Genomic DNA, 17,228 nt, shown 5'->3' with positions numbered 1-17,228 from the left:
GAGTCGCCCTCTCACCCCCGCCAACCACTCTGCGGTGGTGCAAGCGAATCCATTAACTTCCCTGGAAAATGCATCATCTGACGGGGGACTAAACTTTAGACTAACAAACCCCTGGAGAGGACATGAAGGAGCCATCTCTGTCACCCTGCTCAGTGCTCAGGTCAAAGCCTGACCTCTCTTTCCATTAAATCTTTGACTTTTAAGGGAAGACATCGCAAATTGGCAGCAAATCCCGGTTGATGGCCGGAGTCGGCACCCTGATTTCCAACATCCCTGGCTCTGTTTGAAACCCACCTCTGGAGCTGCTGCCTCTCCCCGCTGCCGTGCTGCTCCTCTCAGGGGAAAGGGGGAAGGAAATGCTCCTTGGAAGGGAATGGCTTAAAGATCCCAGAAATAAACCCTGGGAGCAGGAGGGAGCCCGCGGTAGGAAGCGGCCACTCAGGCCGCGGTGTCCGGCGGCCCTGCCCGCTCCGCACCTCGCGGGAGCAGCGCCGAGGGCAGAGCTCCAAAGAAAACACCCCAAACTCACGTTCAAGTTCGTTTTCCAGGTGATTAATCCCATCTTTATTGTTAACAAGTCTCCCACAGTCCCTATCCCAGACTTGCAGGCCTGGAAGAAGCACAGGAGATAAATTTTCCCATCCCAGCACCCAAGCAAGACCCAGGATATTTTTGGTCAAATAACCCCAAACACAACATCTCCAAGCACCTCCAACTGGGTCACAACCTTCCTCGGTCACAAATGAAGGAGCTGCTAACTGCCACACTTTCAAGAAGGAATTCCCATGTGCATCCAGGAGAAATTATTTTTCAGGGAATTTCATCCACAATTCAACATAATTTTGAAAGTTTTGTCCTGAAAGTTTTCATTCACATCAATTTTATCTTTCATACCAGTGGAAGAGAAGAGCATTTACTCCATGAACTCGCACACTGAACGATAATTTTATAATATTTGTGACTTTCTTTGAAACTTAACAGCCAAAGTTAAAATTATTACTAATCATCCGAAAAGCCAAGAAAACCAACAAAATCAATGCTCTGCTCATCAAACAATTTCCTTTTCTGGAACATTATTTTTAATTCTTTGGAACTATTTTTCAATTTTATTTTGCTCAAGAAGCAAACCCTAAAAGGAATTACTCATTTAGGTTTAAAGAAAAGACAGGAAAGACAAATTTTTCCCCTCCTACTGATTGGGAAGTGAATGGCCTTTGTATTATATGCATAAAATAAAATTTAAAAGAAAATAGAAAATAGAAAATAGAGGAGGCAAATGAAAACTGATGAAAAACCCTGATGAAAAATGGAACACCTTGGAAAGTTCATTCCTGGACTTTGTGGGACAGAGCCATGAAAGCAAATCCAGCTGAACTCCAGTGAGGTGGGGAACGTCACAGCTTTGAGGCAGAGCTTGTAACAGATTCGGATTTAAAGACAACAACTTTATTTTTCTATGGCCTTGAGAGGATTAAGAGAGGAGAGGAGTCCTGCTCGCCACCGGGGATATAAATCCTGGAGGGTCACTCCGTAGCCATCCGTCAAGCCAGAGGAAGGGAGGAGGCAGAGTCATTTTCAGTAGTAAATTTGGGAAGAACAAGCACTAATGGCCTAAAATTAAGAAAGAAAAACATCAGGCTAAATAGTAGGAAATGCTTTATAATAGTGAGGTCAGGCAGACAATGGGGAAACCTGCCAGGGGAGGTCAGGGGCTCTCCAATAACGGAGATGTTCAGGGATGGACCGAGGAGCCATGGAACGGGGGGTCTGCTGGAATCTCCTCCCTCGAGTGCGTCAGATGGGGCTATCCCAATGGGAATGTGTGTGAGCCCGAGGTGGTGGTGGCGATTTGGGGGGGAATGTCAGGTTTCTCACAAGATTTCCCGCTGTCTCCCACCCAGGAGCAAGGTGCAGGGCACGCAGGGGGGCTGCAGCCTGCGCTGCTCGGAGCAGCAGAGATCTGCCCCAGCTGTTCCCTTTTCCAAAGGAAAACAGAGGCTGCCTGAAGAGGTGGGATCATCCACGCGGGGAAGGAAGAAAGAAGCCTTTCAGCAGAGCCCTCCCGCCGGGAAAGCGGGAGAGCGGGAGGCGGGGGACGAGCCGGGGCTCCGCGCAGATTCCAGCGCCAGGCGCTTTCCTAAGGCTGTCAGGTTGATTTCCTGCCGCTTCCCGCACGGACACCTGCGCTCCGTTCCCCACACGTCGTTAGATTTTTCCAACTCCTGGTGTCCATCATCACCCCCAGGCAATCAGAGAGGGGCTGTGATAAATGATCCACAGGCAGTTTATTATACACACTAAATCCTCTTCGCTTGGTGCTCCAAGGGTGGGCCTAATACGTTTTATTCCTCTTCAGCTTGGATTTGGATCCGTTGGATGCCTCCTGGCAAATGTGGGATAGGTGTTGCACACCATGTATTGCTCCAAGCACAATTATTTCCCATCGTTTCTCTGGTGAGAATTCAGTAACACTGGAATTTTCCTGTATTCCTAGAAAACCTGACCAGGTCAGAAATATCACCCAGCCAAAGCGGGGAATGTCACTGTGACAGCCCAAATCTCCAAATGAAAAGAGGCTGGAGGTGTGACAGTGACTGAAGGATGGAGGTGCTGAGATCAGATTCGGGGAAAGCCGGAACAGCTCACTCCCGTTGGAATGCGACCATGCAGAGACCACCATATTGGGTTTGTTCAAACAGAGATAATTAATAAGTCTATAAAATTAAAAGCCTGGTGTGGGGCTAGCCTGAGACACAGCACAGGGACATCCATCCATGTCCCCACAGCTGCCCTCTCCTCTGGGAGTCTTTCCTGCTTTGACATGCTGTCCCAAACACCTCCCGAAGGGGACTGTGGAGGGCAAGGGAGTGTTTCTAATGGAGAAGGTGGAATTAAGTGCTGCTAACACAGAGCAGAGGGCACAACTCCCAGAAAAAGACTCTTCTTCCTCCAAGTGCACCCTCCAGCCCCACCAGAGCAGGTTTCCCCCAGCCCACTGGAGACACCATTCCACAAATTTGTCCCTCCTTGCCCAGAAGTGAAGTGGGAAGGATTTTTCCACAGCGCTGCTGCCACTCAGGCATTTGGAGATGCTGTTCCCAACTTTCCCTCTCCAGTATCAGGCTCTTGGTTCCAGGATGCTCCAGAACAAAGCCTGTGAGAAGGTGCCTGGTGGTTTCTTGGCTGAGGAAGTCAGCGGTGTTGAGGAGGAGGATGGAGGAGGACAAGGATTGCAGGAGGCCGTGAGAAGCCAGCAAAGGGAACCTGAAGAGGGTGGGGTGGGGTGTCAGGGGGGATTTTGGACAAACCCAGAGCACAGAAGGCTCCAGCGCCTGCAGCTCATATGAAGACATGGAAAAGGTTTGGCAATGGTGGGAGGTGAAAAAACAAGCAGGGAGCACAGTGAGGAGGCTGAGGAGAAAGGAGGAACCTCAGAGGAATGGCACCGTCTGCTGGACTAAAGGGCAGCTTTCCCCTCTCCAAGAGCTTTGTTTCTGTCTGGCTCCTGGGGGAGGAGAGTTGGCCTGGATCTCCAGCAGTAACTTTGAGTAACTTCTCAGGAAACAGCTTATTTAGATAGCACTGCCCATTCTTCAGAGGAGAGGAGAGAAAAACATATTGCCTGTTACTAATGAATGGCTTTTCCACAACTAACGATGTTTGCAGGGATGGATACTCCAAGGTCTCCCCGGTATCTCCACTAACAGGAGTGATTTTGGCACAAAGAGAGTACAGCTTTTCCACACACACACACACACCCCCGGATAGGAGAGAGTTAAATCTCTTCTCTGATTCTAATGGAAAATTAAGCAGGCATGACGCATCTGCTTAGAAGCCTTTTTCCTTATCTCCAGGATCAAAAAGAATTCCAGAGCTCCAAGAGCAGAAACTGAGAGCAGTTCATCCCCTGCCAGCGCGTGCAGACTGGAGGAGTTCAGGTTGGACACAAGTTAAGGGTTGGAGTCTCACTGCAATAAAGAGATTGTTTCCACTGCCTGCAGGAGGAACAACTTTGGATCTTGATTGCTCTGCTCAAGCTTGCAGTAAATAAAAGCTTCGAGCAGAGCCCATTAAAGCCGTTCCAATTTCCAGGCTCTGGCCTTTCCAAAATTAACTCCTAGAAAATTCAATCTACACAAATGCCCCTTGGCTGAGGAGGAGAAGGATTCAAATCATCAGATGTTCATCACAACTTTCTGGGTCAAGGATCTCCCAGGAATAAATCTGTGGACTTGCCACCCAGCTTGGAAAAGGCTTCAGCAAAGCGTTCCCAGAGACAATAAAAATTCTGCATTTAAAGAATTTTGTCAAATTGTGGTATCCAGATCCTGCTCAGGTTTTGAACAAGAACTGATGCTCAGCCTTGTATTCAGGTTCCTTTCAAACCTCAATCTGCAAAGCTGAACTGTTGGGAGCTCACTTCACCTCAGCAGAGTTTTAGGTGTGACCTAAAAACCACAAACCCCAATCCCTGAAGGACCTGAGGGCTCTGGGCAAGGCTTCTCCTCCTTTTACAAAGCACAGCCCCTCTGAAAGAAAGCAAACAAAACTTAATTACTGCTACCTTGAAGCAGTCAACCCCACATCCCAAGGCAGAGCAGGTCCCGAACTCCAAATTGTTGGCTCTGGGAATTTTTATCTTGGTGGGGTTTTGCTGCATCTGGTTGTGCAAGTTTTTCTAACGTCATTTCTGATCAAGGTAGTTCCCAGTAACAACTTTCAGCGTATTCCAGGTCAAGGTTAAGAGGGAAAGGGAAATTGCACAGGGGAGGTGCTCCTGCTGCTCTTCAAGGTGGCAGGGCCTGGAAGAGAGAGGATTAGAAATTAAAGGAGTTCTTGTAATTCGGAGGAGCTGTGACAAGGAAAGGGAAAAGCAGCATTTGTGACACCGTTAACAAATGACAGCAATGTGTAGATGCCTGGAAACGAAGCCAACATCAGCTTTAAACCCATCCATGGCAAATTGATTTCAAATCCTCAGCTGCTTGCTCCAGCAAAGGCTGCTTTTTTTCCAGCAGAAATGCCCTGTGCATTTGGAAATCACTTTAACCAAGTCTGGAAAACATCCTGCTAAGCAGGACCTGTCTCCCAGCAGAGTCAAAGCTCACACAGATTTTGTGCTGGGCAGGTTGGGAGCAATCCTGATGTTAATTCATAATAACTGAACCTTGGGGAGGCCCTGGCACAGGTTGCCTGGAGAAGCTGTGGCTGCCCCATCCCTGGAAGTGCCCAAGGACAAGGTTGGATGCACCTTGGAGCAACGTGGGATAGCAGAAGGTGTCCCTGCCCATGGAACTGGATGAGCTTTAAGGTCCTTTCCAACCCAAGCCATTCCATGATTCTCATTCAAACCACACTCATGGTTTGAAGCATCGTCCTCTCCATGCCTGGGAGACCCACGTGGAGAAGCTGAGCTTGCAACCCTCAGCTGCTTTGAATTTCCCATCTGCACACGAAAATGAACCCCCAATTCCTCCCCCTGCTTGGAGCAGCTCGGATTTTTAAGGGAGAAAAGGAAGCCTCAGATGAAAGCTCCTCCCCAACAACTCACAGGTACACGGAGGGTTTGCAACATGGAGCAAACACAGCCAGAGCCCCATGGAAACCCCATCCCAGATTAATCCATCCCTCCCACAAGCAGCCAAGGAAGACATAAAGTGTTCAGGCTGCCGGGGAATTGCCAGAAGCCGGGAATGCCGGCACCAGCTCTAAAAACTAATTGGCAACGACAGCAAAATTTGATGCTATCCTTGCAAATTCTCCCTGTCAGCCCTGATGGGATTCAGGGATCGCTGAAGCACAGAGGATAAGCTCCCTCTGCTGAGGCCATGGATGCTGGGATGTGGAGGGCAGGATGCTCCACAATAAAAGGGATAAAGCTTTTCCATCTCCAACTCCATCCATCCTGACACAGGTGTCTTTCCTATGGCAGGGCTGAGCTGGGACAGAAAAATTGGATCACAGGATTAATCTGGATATTATATCTTTTTATTAATATAATTATATATAATTAATTGCATATTATCTTAATAATTAGATTATTAATAATCCTGATATTACCTATTATTATAATATTGAGGCTACTTGACAGGTAAAATGCTGTCCAAACTTGGTTTTGGGGAAAAATCCAAAACTTTTGCATTTCCATCTTCTCTTGGATTATAGTTTTATAATTTGCAGCCAGATGTGAATTTTATTGCAGTAACCATAGTCCCAGGTGCTGGAAATCTTGAAATCCAAACCACTCTGGTGGAAAAAATTCCTTGCATGGAAAAAGTCCATGAGAAACCTCAGCCCTCACCTGCATGGCCCATGAAACTCACAGGACCCTCCTGTGCTCCTGAAAGACCCCAAAATGCTTCCTGCTTCAAAGAACTTCCACTGATGGGAAATTCAGCCTCTGTCAGAGCAGCAGCAAAAAACCATTTGACTCCAGAGAGCTGAAGGGAAGAAAAGGGAATTTTCAGAGCAGAAAGGCCAGGCAGGAGGGAGGATTCAGTAAGGAGAGAAGCTTGGCACAGCTGCCGCCTCTGTCTTCAGCCCTGGGGTTGGGCAGCCAGCTTTTACCTGGCCCCCCCATTCCACAGGCTCCGGGATTCCAGCAGGGAACAACAACAACGAGGAGATGCCATCAGCATTCCCCACTCCCAAGCAGGATCTTACAGAGCAGTGGGAAAAGCTTTAACCAGCCCCTGGGAGGTGGTTTGGGGATGAATTTCACCCCACGGCCTTGATTTCTTGTCTCCCCAGTTGCCTGGACCAAGGCAGGTGATAAATTTGGGATGCTCGGGCCATCTGACCTTACACAGCCAAGGCCCATCGCTGCTCCTCCTGCGTCATCTCCCCCAGTGCCCCCTGCTTTTCTGTGCCACAACCCTGAGAATGCCTTTCCTTGTTTTCCAGAGCCTCCTCATTGTTCCTGGCAGGATGGGCAGAGCACGGGGCGCACAATGCGGTACCCTCTGCTCAGGATGTACGCTGGTCATCCCAGCGCAGGAAAATGCTTACGGAGAGGCTTCCTCAGCCAGCTGCCTCCTCACTTTCCCTCCCCCTTCCCAGCAGATCCTCAGGACGATCCTGGTGGTCTGATTGCCAGCTGCCCTTCATAGGAACTCACTGCAGGTGACCAAAAAGTTCATCACCCGTGGAAGATTCCATGAATATTCAAAGCCCACCACAGGTAAATGCACCTCTATCCCAAAATCTGAATCCCACCGAGGACTGGAAGAGCAATCCAGAGGGTTGTGTCCATTGTGTCCATCCCATCTGATGACAGCAGCCTCCATCCTCGCCGACGTCACGTGAGCAGTAAATGAGCCCTGGAGTCCTTTCATCCCCTGCCAGCCTTTGTCCTTGGCACACAAGAAACTCCTGGGCATCCTGAGCGTGGGGCCAGGGCTGGTCTCCATCTGCTCAGCAGCCCGTGGAACAAAGACTTCTCTGGGTGTGCAGCCCACACTGAGCTCTGCAAATGACATTAATTAGTCTATAATTAGTTCTTAGCCCCTCATGGCTCAGGATAGTGTGTCCACGTCAGCCCCGTGTCAAGGACATCCTCCCTGGGGGCTTGTACAACACAAGGAATCCACCCTGACATCATGGCTCCTCGTAAATCCCAGATCTGAGGCAGCTTTTTCCATCTCTCACGCTTAAGTTCACTTCCTGGAATGGCTCGTGGTAAATCAGGGATTGTGGGGTTTGGGTGGCAATCCCAGGCACCAGTTTCCACACACCCCGAAAAGTGCAGGGGAAAATACCGACTGGATTTTCCTGGGACCATCAAATTTGCTTCAGAGCTAAAAACCTCATCAATAATTATCTCTCAGTGCAAGTCACGTCAGCCCTGCCAAGGCCAAAAGTGTCTACATGGACAGGATCCAGCTCACTTAGGATCAAAGAATCCCAGGATCATTTAGGTTGGAAAAAACTCCAAAATCATGGAATCCAACCTGTGACCCATCCCCAGCTTGTCACCCAGCCCAGAGCACTGAGTGGCACGTGCAGTCATTTCTTGGATCCCTCCAGGGATGGGGACTCACCACCTCCCTGAGCAGCCCATTCCAACGGTGAGTCCCCCTTTCTGGGAAGGAATTCCTCCTGCTGTCCATGCTGACCCTCTCGCAGCACTGAGCAGTGCTGATGTGGAGCAGTGAGGATTTCAGGATCACGTGGAGCTGCAAGCACTGAGATCCAAGCTGTCACAGAGACCCCCAAAAATGCAGCAACGGCCTCACCACAGATTTTCTTCTTCACTGCTCTCCTCACTCATCCAGAGGGCATTCCCTGGGGAGGACTCGCTTCTGTCTCCTTCCCCCAAGCACTGACCTGTTGTTCACACCTCAGCTCACCTTCACCTCACCACCAGCACTGCTGTGGGTGGGTGTCCTGTGGGAAGCCCAGGAGATGATCAATGTTTGATCAATGTTTGATCAATGTTTGATCAATGTTTGATCAATGTTTGGGGTCGACTTTTGGAAAAATGTGATCTTTAATGTCCCTTCCAACCCAAAGCATTCCATGATTCTCTGCAAGGACCAGGAGGTTCTCGCTGACTTTATACCATCAAATAAATTCCCTGTGTCTTTCCAGAGGCTCAGCATCCAAGACCTTCCTTCAGTTCATGTGGAATCACAGACCAGATGACCTACAGGGGTGATGGCTCAGCAAAACTTCTGAGTCTGCCCCCACCAGTGGGAAAGAATCAGTTAAAAATACCAGAGTGGTTTGAATCCCTTTTCCTCTGAGGCCTGAATGAGCCTGAGGGAGGAAAGTGCTCCTCAGGGCCCTGACATCTGAATGTGCTGCTAAGGAAGAGGTGTGTATCACATCCACAATAATTCACTCGGGTTTGAAGGCTCCAAGTGGCCTTTGAATGACAATTTGCTCACAGAGGCCATAAATACACGACATGATTTATTGGGCTTTGGTTAACATGGGAAACAACCCAAGAAAGGGATTTTGGAATTGTGGCTTTGCATTATTTAATGTGCATTCTGTCCAACCCAGGAGCCTGAGGAACAGGAGGGTTTGGGGAGGGGTGATCACTTGACCCAGCAGTGAAAAACAAGATTTTGAGTGCAATTAACAGCTCAGTTTGCTGTCTGTGGTTACTTTTATTTGATTAATTGGGTGCAACTGCCTGGTGGAGTTCCCAGATTTTGGGGAAGAGGAGATGTTGGAGAGATGGGAAAAAGAACGGGGATAGAGATTCATGATCTCAAGCACGTTCAAAGCCTCAAGCAGCCTGGAGAAGCTTTGTTTCACAGGGCACTGCAGGACCCAGCAGGCACGACCATGGGAAGGTGCACCCATGGAATTCACCAGCTCAGGAGTTTCCAGGATACTCCTCAGGTTTGCTTTGAAAGCAGAAAATATCTGCTCAGAGGAAATGTCGATGGAAACCTCTTAGCCAGGTCCAAAATCTAGAGATTTTCCAGTGGTGCCCAGTTTGGACAGGCTGGAGAGATGTTCTCCAGGTCTCCAGAGCGGTAACTCCTGCTTTTCACCGTGCCCTTGAACCTCAACCTTTTCCACCCCAGCTAAACCCCCAACAGTCGATTGCAAAGCCACCAAAGAAAGTTGGTGCTTGTCCATTTAACCAAAATCCCTTCACTGCACCATGACTTTGTGCACGTGGGGCGGAAAGAGGACACAGCAAAGAGGCTTTACTGGAAGTTTCCCTGGATTTTTCTCCCACTGATAAGAGATTAAACACATGGACATCCTCTGTGGTGTCCCAGACAAGGGCTGGAGCTCCTGGATCTTGGCGAAGCAGAGGAAGACAAGAGCTTTGCAGGGATCTCGTCCAAGGCTTTTTTCCCCAAAGCAAAACAAAAATATTCTCTGGAAGCATCAAAGGCTTTTGCAAAGAGAAATAAAAGTTTTCATCTTGGGGTTTTTTTGGAGCCAAACCTGTGTCCTCGTCCAGTGGGTGAGGGGCAAGGGTCAGGAGGGAAAAGTGCTTGGCTCTGGAGGAAAAAAGCCCCAGGCAAAGGGGAAATCAAATGAGAAATAATTTTTTAAAAATCCAAAAGGAAGTTTCAGACCCCTCCTCATGACTCAGGCAGCATTATTTGCCAGAAATTATTCAAAATTATTCTGGCCCACGCTGCTCTTCCCCACCTCTGGAATTCCCATGCATCCTGCTCCTCTGAGCATCCACGGTCCCGAGGACCCCCAGCATCCACCTTGCTCCTGCCTCCAGAACCAAAATAACCCAGGAAAAATCCCTCTTCTCTGGTAGCTCCGTCAGGAGAAAAACAGGGCACCCTTGTTTTCAGTATCTATTCAGCTGCTTAAAAGAGCAGGAAATTTGGGCCATTTGCTTTACCCATTGTATCTTCTGTTATTCATCAATTTTGGAAAACAGCCTCTAAAATTGTTTCCGGCTCCCCTTTCCCATGTAAATCACTCCAAGGTTTTGTGTTTTCTGTCTTCCCAAAAAAAAAAAAAAAAAAAAAAAAAAAAAGAGAGAGAGAAAGAAAAAATAGCCAAACATAACATTCTGTTGTTCGAAGCAAGATTTTTTTTTTCTCTTCATTTCCAATTTAGCAACCCCGCGGAGCTCCCCTTTCCCTAAAAGCCTGGAAACAGAGGAAGCAGTTCCTGCCTGCGGCTGCACGCAAGCAGCAAATGCCACAGCTGAATGTTGTTTTCCTGTCCCCTCTTACTGCTCCGTCAGCTCCCTGCAGCATCCGAGGGGGCATCGGTCAGCCCAGGGAACAATCCCCCCCTCCTGGAGAGTTTTCCAAGTGCTGACTCCGCTCCAGCCCCGGGGGATGATGGAAAAGGCTCTTTGCAGCCAGGGTGTGATGCTGCGCTTTGGGAATTCAAGGTAGGTATCGCGGTTTTGGGAAAAAAATCTGGATTTTTGAATATTTTTTCATAGGTGAAAGAACATTTCTAGGTTTGGGAGGAGATGTGCAGAGGCAAATAAAAAGGGGATGTGATCATAACCACTCCTGACAGCACGAGGCACACATGAAACCCTGTCTTGGATGATTCCTAAAGGAAGAGCTAAGGCCAGCATGGACCAGGTTTAACAGGGAATCCCTTTGTTTTTCCACCAGGGTCCTGCCCTGCTGATCCCAGACTGCATCAACAATTGGATATTTCAGTAGGTACTTCACTTGCTGTTTCCCTCAAAGACCCAGCAGCTTCAAGACTCACCTAAAAATATTAAAAATATTTAATTTGTTTTGTTTCTAAGCTCCATTTCAATTAGATAACGGGAAGGAATTGTTCCCTGGGAGGGTGGGGAGGCCCTGGCACAGGGTGCCCACAGAAGCTGTGGCTGCCCCATCCCTGGAAGTGCCCAAGGCCAGGCTGGACGGGGCTTGGATCAACCTGGGACAGTGGAAGGTGTCCCTGCCCACGGAGCTGGATGAGCTTTAAGGTCCCTTCCAACCCAACCCATTGCACAGTTTTATGATTTAGCTGCACCCATTTCCCTTACCAAGGTGCAAGGAGACCCCCTTTGCAGCCATGAGGAGCCTGGAGCTCCTCTAACCTTTCCCAGAAGGATCAGAAGGAAGCTGGGATGAGCTCAGCCGAGCCCTGTCAGGATGTGCAGAGTCAGGCCAGCCACTTCCCAGTGGGTTCACACACACAGAGGAGGGGAAAAATAATAAAAAGCCCAGGCAGAAAGAAATATTCCTGTTGCAGCTTTTGCTTCTGGAAATCCCCTGTTTGGCCCGGAGTGAGTCAGCCAAAATGTTGACCTTGGAATTATGATGGGAATGTCGTGTGACATAAAAGGAGTGCGGAGCAGCCCGGCTGCAGCGCGGAGCACTGGGATGAGCCAGCAGCTGATGAGCTCATCAGTCCAACCGTGCTGCAAATGCAGCGTTGGTGGGGGAAGAGAGGACTGCTGTACTCCAGCAGAAAGGTAAATCCAAGGCAAACAGCTCCTCATGCATGGGAACAGCCCACCAAAGCCAGCACCCACAGGGAAGGGTAAGAAACAGGTTGCCTGAAGAGTTCAGCAGAGTATTCCCATTTTAATCAGATTTTTTCCAGCTTTTGAGGCAGCTCATCCAATGCCTCATGCCTCAAAGCAAACAGAGAAAGGAAATCCAGGTGGATATTTTTTGGCCAGGAAAAGTTTCTCAGTAAAATATCTGAACTCAGTTTTGGACCCGTAGAAGGAGGCGTGGAAGTGTGTCATTAATTAATTAATTAATTGATATCGGAGTTGTTGCCTCTCTCAGAAGACAAGTAGGGAAGGAAGGTGGAAGTTTAGGCTGTCAGGAGAGAAAGGTCAGATCCTGAAAACCCATCCCATGCTGGGAATCCAGTTATGGAAATATGGGCTGATCCGGCACAAGTTTCTCCAGGTTTGGAATTCTTTGCCAGGCACTGGCCTGTGGCTGCCAGGTTGTCCTTCCTCCCTCTTAGACTGAGAAATCCCCTCTTTTCCTGGAACAGGCAAAAATTAGGAGGAAATTGCAATGACTTTTTTCCTTAAGTAATTTCTTCGGTTGCCAAGGGGAAAATCCCAACGACACATCCCAGTCAAACCTTGGGAAGTTTTATCGTGGATGTATCCTAGAAGTTGTCCCTGTCCCTTCTCATGTCCAGCAGCTCCCAAAGCACGATGGAACGTGACTTTTTACTGGAAAATCCCACTGATTACAGCGATTCTGGAATAAGGCAGGAAGTACCTGCAGGGCTGAGAGAATTGGGATCGTTCAGTCTGGGGAAGAGCAGGCCCTGGGGAGACCTTGGAGCCCCTTCCAGTGCCTAAAGGGGCTCCAGGACTGCTGGAGAGGGACTCTGGAAAAAGGCTTGGAGAGACAGGACAGGCAGAAATGGCTTCCCACTGACACAGTAGATGGGATATCGAGAAGGAATGTGGATATTGGGAACTAGATCAGCTTGAAGATCTCTTCCAACCCAAACAATTCCATGATTCTGTGATTAAGGGGATGAAGCCAGACTCCAGCTGAGGAGCTGACATCAGCACATTTCCCGCAGCACAGTTTTTATCCACCTCCCGATTTCCCAGGAAAGCAGAGGTGGGCTGAATACTTTGGAATGATAAGGGCCAAAAGGAGTCCCTACAAACCTCACCGTGACCTCAGCAATGGTGTCTCACTTCTACCTTCTCCTAAAGGATCTGTGCCTGTTGCAATCGGCCTCCTGGCGTGTCCCGCGCCTCCTCCGCTCCAACCCCGTCCTCCTTCGGAGCAGGAGCAGGAGATAAGTGCTTAATGAGTGAGCAGAGCACATAGTTTCCCTGCAAGAAGCATCTCTCTCCATGCTCCTGCCAGATTCCGAGCCTCTCCCCCCGTGCAGACCGCCCTGGGAGTCAGGAATTATCAGGGGCTTCCAGAGACTTCCCAGCGCGGCACCAGCCAGGGAACCCGCAGCCTTTCCGCTCCCAAAGGCAAGTTTGGGGTGATGGTTTTGTGAGGGGAAGAAGCCCTGGGAGTCCCAGTGGATCTTGGGAACACACAGAAAAACGGATCCCTGGAGTTTAGGGAGCTAAATTCATTAATGCTCGGGGCAGGGGAAGGCTTGGCCTCCATTCCTTAGGTCACAGCGACAGCAGAGGAAGTCTGGCAGGGCCACGCTGTGGGATGGAGATTGCTCTCCAGGGTGACTCCAAAAGGCAATAAAAAAAGAAGACAATAAGGAGAGAGATCATAAAAACCCTCCCGCTTTTGATTTTCTCCCGGCAATGCCAGGCTTTTCAGGAAGGCCTAATGTGTGCCTACAGATTTACTGGCCCCCAGGCACAAGGGGCAAAGGGACAGAGGTGATGTTACTTGGCAGCTCCAGCCAAGGCTTTGCCATCGAGCTGAGCAAAAATAGGTGGCTGGATAAAATGGGGTCAGAATTATCTTTTCCCTGAAGAGCCCTGAAAAAGGACCAGAACCTTAAATCAGAGTTATTCCTGCTGGAGGCAGCTTTTTCTCCCTGTAACAAACACCAGCCTGTTCTGCCAGGAATGGGAAAGGCTCTGGACAAACAATGTCACAGCCTCAGGCCATGCAGCTGGAGAGACACCAGGAATCATTGGGATGATAAAAGCTGATGTTGGCTACTCCAGGGGCCAAGAACAGCTCCGGTTGTTCTGCTTGGCCTCCACCACAGCAGAGCTTGATGTGGCCACCACTCAGAGTTCAGCTCAGTCCCACAAGCTCTCCCCTGAGCACACAAAGAGGGTAAAAAGCCCAAATCCAAAGTCAGCGTGGAGCCTTGAGGACCATCTCTCCTTGAAGGGCTTGGCTGCTCCCATGAGGATCCCATTTGGGGTGAATCAGGACAGTGGGACCTGATTTTCCTCCATCCATTAAACCCCACTCGAACTGGGTACCAGATGAGGGAGGATGAGGCAGTGGAGTCAAACCTGGACACAACGAATTCCTCTCACCTTTCCAAACCCTGGCTGTCCAAACCTGGGTGCTGGACATTCCCAAGGGATGCTCCTGGAGGAGAACCAGGCTTGTGGCTCAAACCCTTTGCTGATGATGCTCCAAGGAGAGCAGTGGGAAGGGATGAGCTGGGGAGTGGGATGTGGAAAGAGCACAAAACATCTTCTGAGAGGAGCTTTGGAGTTTTGTTTTCACACTTCACTTTCTCTTCTTTTTATCCCTTGGAGCAAGAATGCCTAAATAGACATTTTTGGAACCATTGGAATGTTTTCTTCCAGGGGAATTTAAATACTCTGCTGATATTAAAGAATTATGGAATTACATGACCATCAGGATGAAAGGAGAAAGCTCAGCCTGGTTTCTTTCATACTCTTCTCTTGTAATTTGGTGAAACGAAGGCACTCCCTGAGAAGGATTCGATTGCAGCAAAGCCATTTCCCATGGAAAGCTGCTCTGCCTGACTAATTCCAGTGCCAGGGATCATGGAATTTCATGGATACCGGCCAATATCATGGCTGGTGGTGGAAACACAGCACATGGAGCATCCAAGATGTTCACTACTGACTGCCCTGGGGGAAACCCCTCCAACAGCTAAAAATCAAACATTTATCCTCATTAAGGTGACATAATTCTTAGTTTTATTCCCTTTTATTGTTTTTTTTTGGGTGGGGGGGGGTTCAGTTGGGTTTTTTATCAGTCCTCTCCAACCCATGACTCTCTACCCCAAAAGCCAAAACCCTTCTCCACCCTTCTTGCAGATGAGACACCTTGACCATGTTTTGGATGTCCCCCGGTGAGGTGACTCCACCATGCCAGAAGTCGCTCGCACACTTTATAAACGCTGCCAGAAACGCCTGGATAACAGGAAAATCCTAAAAAACACCCAAGAAAAACTAAAAATCCATGCCTTTTAGCTATGGATGTGTGGAAAAACACATTAATCTTGCAGAACACGGCCAGCAGACAGGAGCCAAAAGGTTGCCACCGGGGTGTGGTGAAGGGGAGACATTTCCATGCTATTGCTCAGCAGGTCACAGCAACAGGATGCTGATAACATCCTGCAAACTTCCTCCCTCAGCTGGCCTGGAAAAAAATCCCGAAAACGAAGGCCCTGAGGCACATCATGAGCAGCCAACAATTCACAAATCCGCCTTCTGGGAATGTTGTGTTTCAGGGCAGGCCGGGGATGCGCCGCTTTTCTCTGGTTGTAAAGGAGACAACTGGAAAGGAAGGAAAACAGGGAAAATGGGGAAAACAGGGCAAAGAGGGCAGAGCTCCATGGCCAGCAGGACTGTGGGGTGATGGCTCAGGGATCACAGTGCCACTCCTTTTACTGTTCCAGATGGATTTTAAATGGAGCAGCACTGGAAAAGAGGTTTTTTGATAGCTGGGTTTACACTTTTTCCTTGTCCTTTGGAGTTCAAAGAGGTTCAGAGTTATGCTCTCAATGACACTGAGATAAATCCAGGGGAAGGCAAAGCAACAGGCGAGGATTTCCTCAAAAGGCAGGGAGAGCAAGAGATTCCCACCTCATCCAACACCTTTAAAATCCATTAAATTAATTCCATTCAAGCTTTGACAAGAGAAGAGCAGGATTTCTGCAGTGCAGTCGGGCTCGTGGCAGGAGGCAGCGAGAAGAAAATTGTTTCCCCAGAGCACTGAGGGATTTTTTTTTTCTCCTTTTGCAAAGGAAAACACAAAGAGAGGCTCAGAAAGAGAAGTGAAACCTGCCTGCAAAGAAAAATGGCTGAGAATAAAAATCCTAAAAAAAAAAAATTCTAAATATATCCTGGTTTGAGCAAAACAATTTCCTCCAGCAAGGTCACTAAATTCCAATTCACTCCAGTCATGACACTTGGTTCTCAGGGAGGATGGGACCCGGCCTCTGTGAGATGCCAGGGGCATTCCCAGACCCCACTGAAGGGGATTTTACCTCTGAAGGAGACTCAGTTCCCCCAAATCCTGCACAAGCCATTTCCAACCATTTCTTCTCTGCATTAAACTCTCACCCCCCAAAAAGGGAGATGTCCTTGGCACAGCTTGGTGGGCGGGAGGAGGAGGATCTGGGACAGCGCTGGTGAGGGGATTTCTTCTGCTCAGAGCAGTGTAAGCAGGGCTGGGCTGCTGGTTAAACCACAAACCTGAGCTGTGGGGACACCAAAATACCACGAACACAAGGAAAACGCAGTCCTACCCCCCTCCCCCCATCATTTCCTCAACTCACTTGAAGTGGATGAAAATCGTGGGACTGTAGAAGGGTTTGGGTTGGAAGGACCTTAAATCTCATCCAGTGCCACCCCTGCCAAGGGCAGGGAGACCTTCTTCTGACCCAGACTGCTCCAAGCCCCCTCCAGCCTGGCCTGGGACACTGCCAGGGATCCAGGGGCAGCCACAGCTGCTCTGGGCACCCTGTGCCAGGGCCTGCCCACCTTCACAGGGAACAATCCCTGCCCAATATCCCATCTAAACTCAGTTTGAAGCCATTCCCACTCTTGCACAGCAATGCAGGGCCCCATCCCTCCAACACACCAACTCTGGGGCTCTGCCGCTGAACTTCAAGCCCCAGGAATGTGATGGTTCCCAAAAAAAGCGGAACAGCTGGGGACAGTGTCCCAGGCATTATCTCCCACCCTAATTAACACCTTTGAGTGGCCGCCAGCCGCGGGCTGGGAAGTCAACTTTGCTCTGAAGTCCGTTCCTCGCACCAGAGGGAGCTTGTCAGCCCCTGCCTCCCATCCCTGCTCCCCTTATCTCCCCCCGGAGCTTTCCTGTTTACATTTCCCATTAGATTCCCGTAATTAATGCCCTGACAGCGCAGGCTGGTTGGGAATGGTGCTGGTTGCCCCTCGG

The sequence above is a fragment of the Aphelocoma coerulescens genome, chromosome 11 (assembly GCF_041296385.1).
Source record: "Aphelocoma coerulescens isolate FSJ_1873_10779 chromosome 11, UR_Acoe_1.0, whole genome shotgun sequence".
Classification (NCBI taxonomy): Eukaryota; Metazoa; Chordata; class Aves; order Passeriformes; family Corvidae; genus Aphelocoma; species Aphelocoma coerulescens.
Note: the sequence above shows the minus strand (reverse complement) of the source record.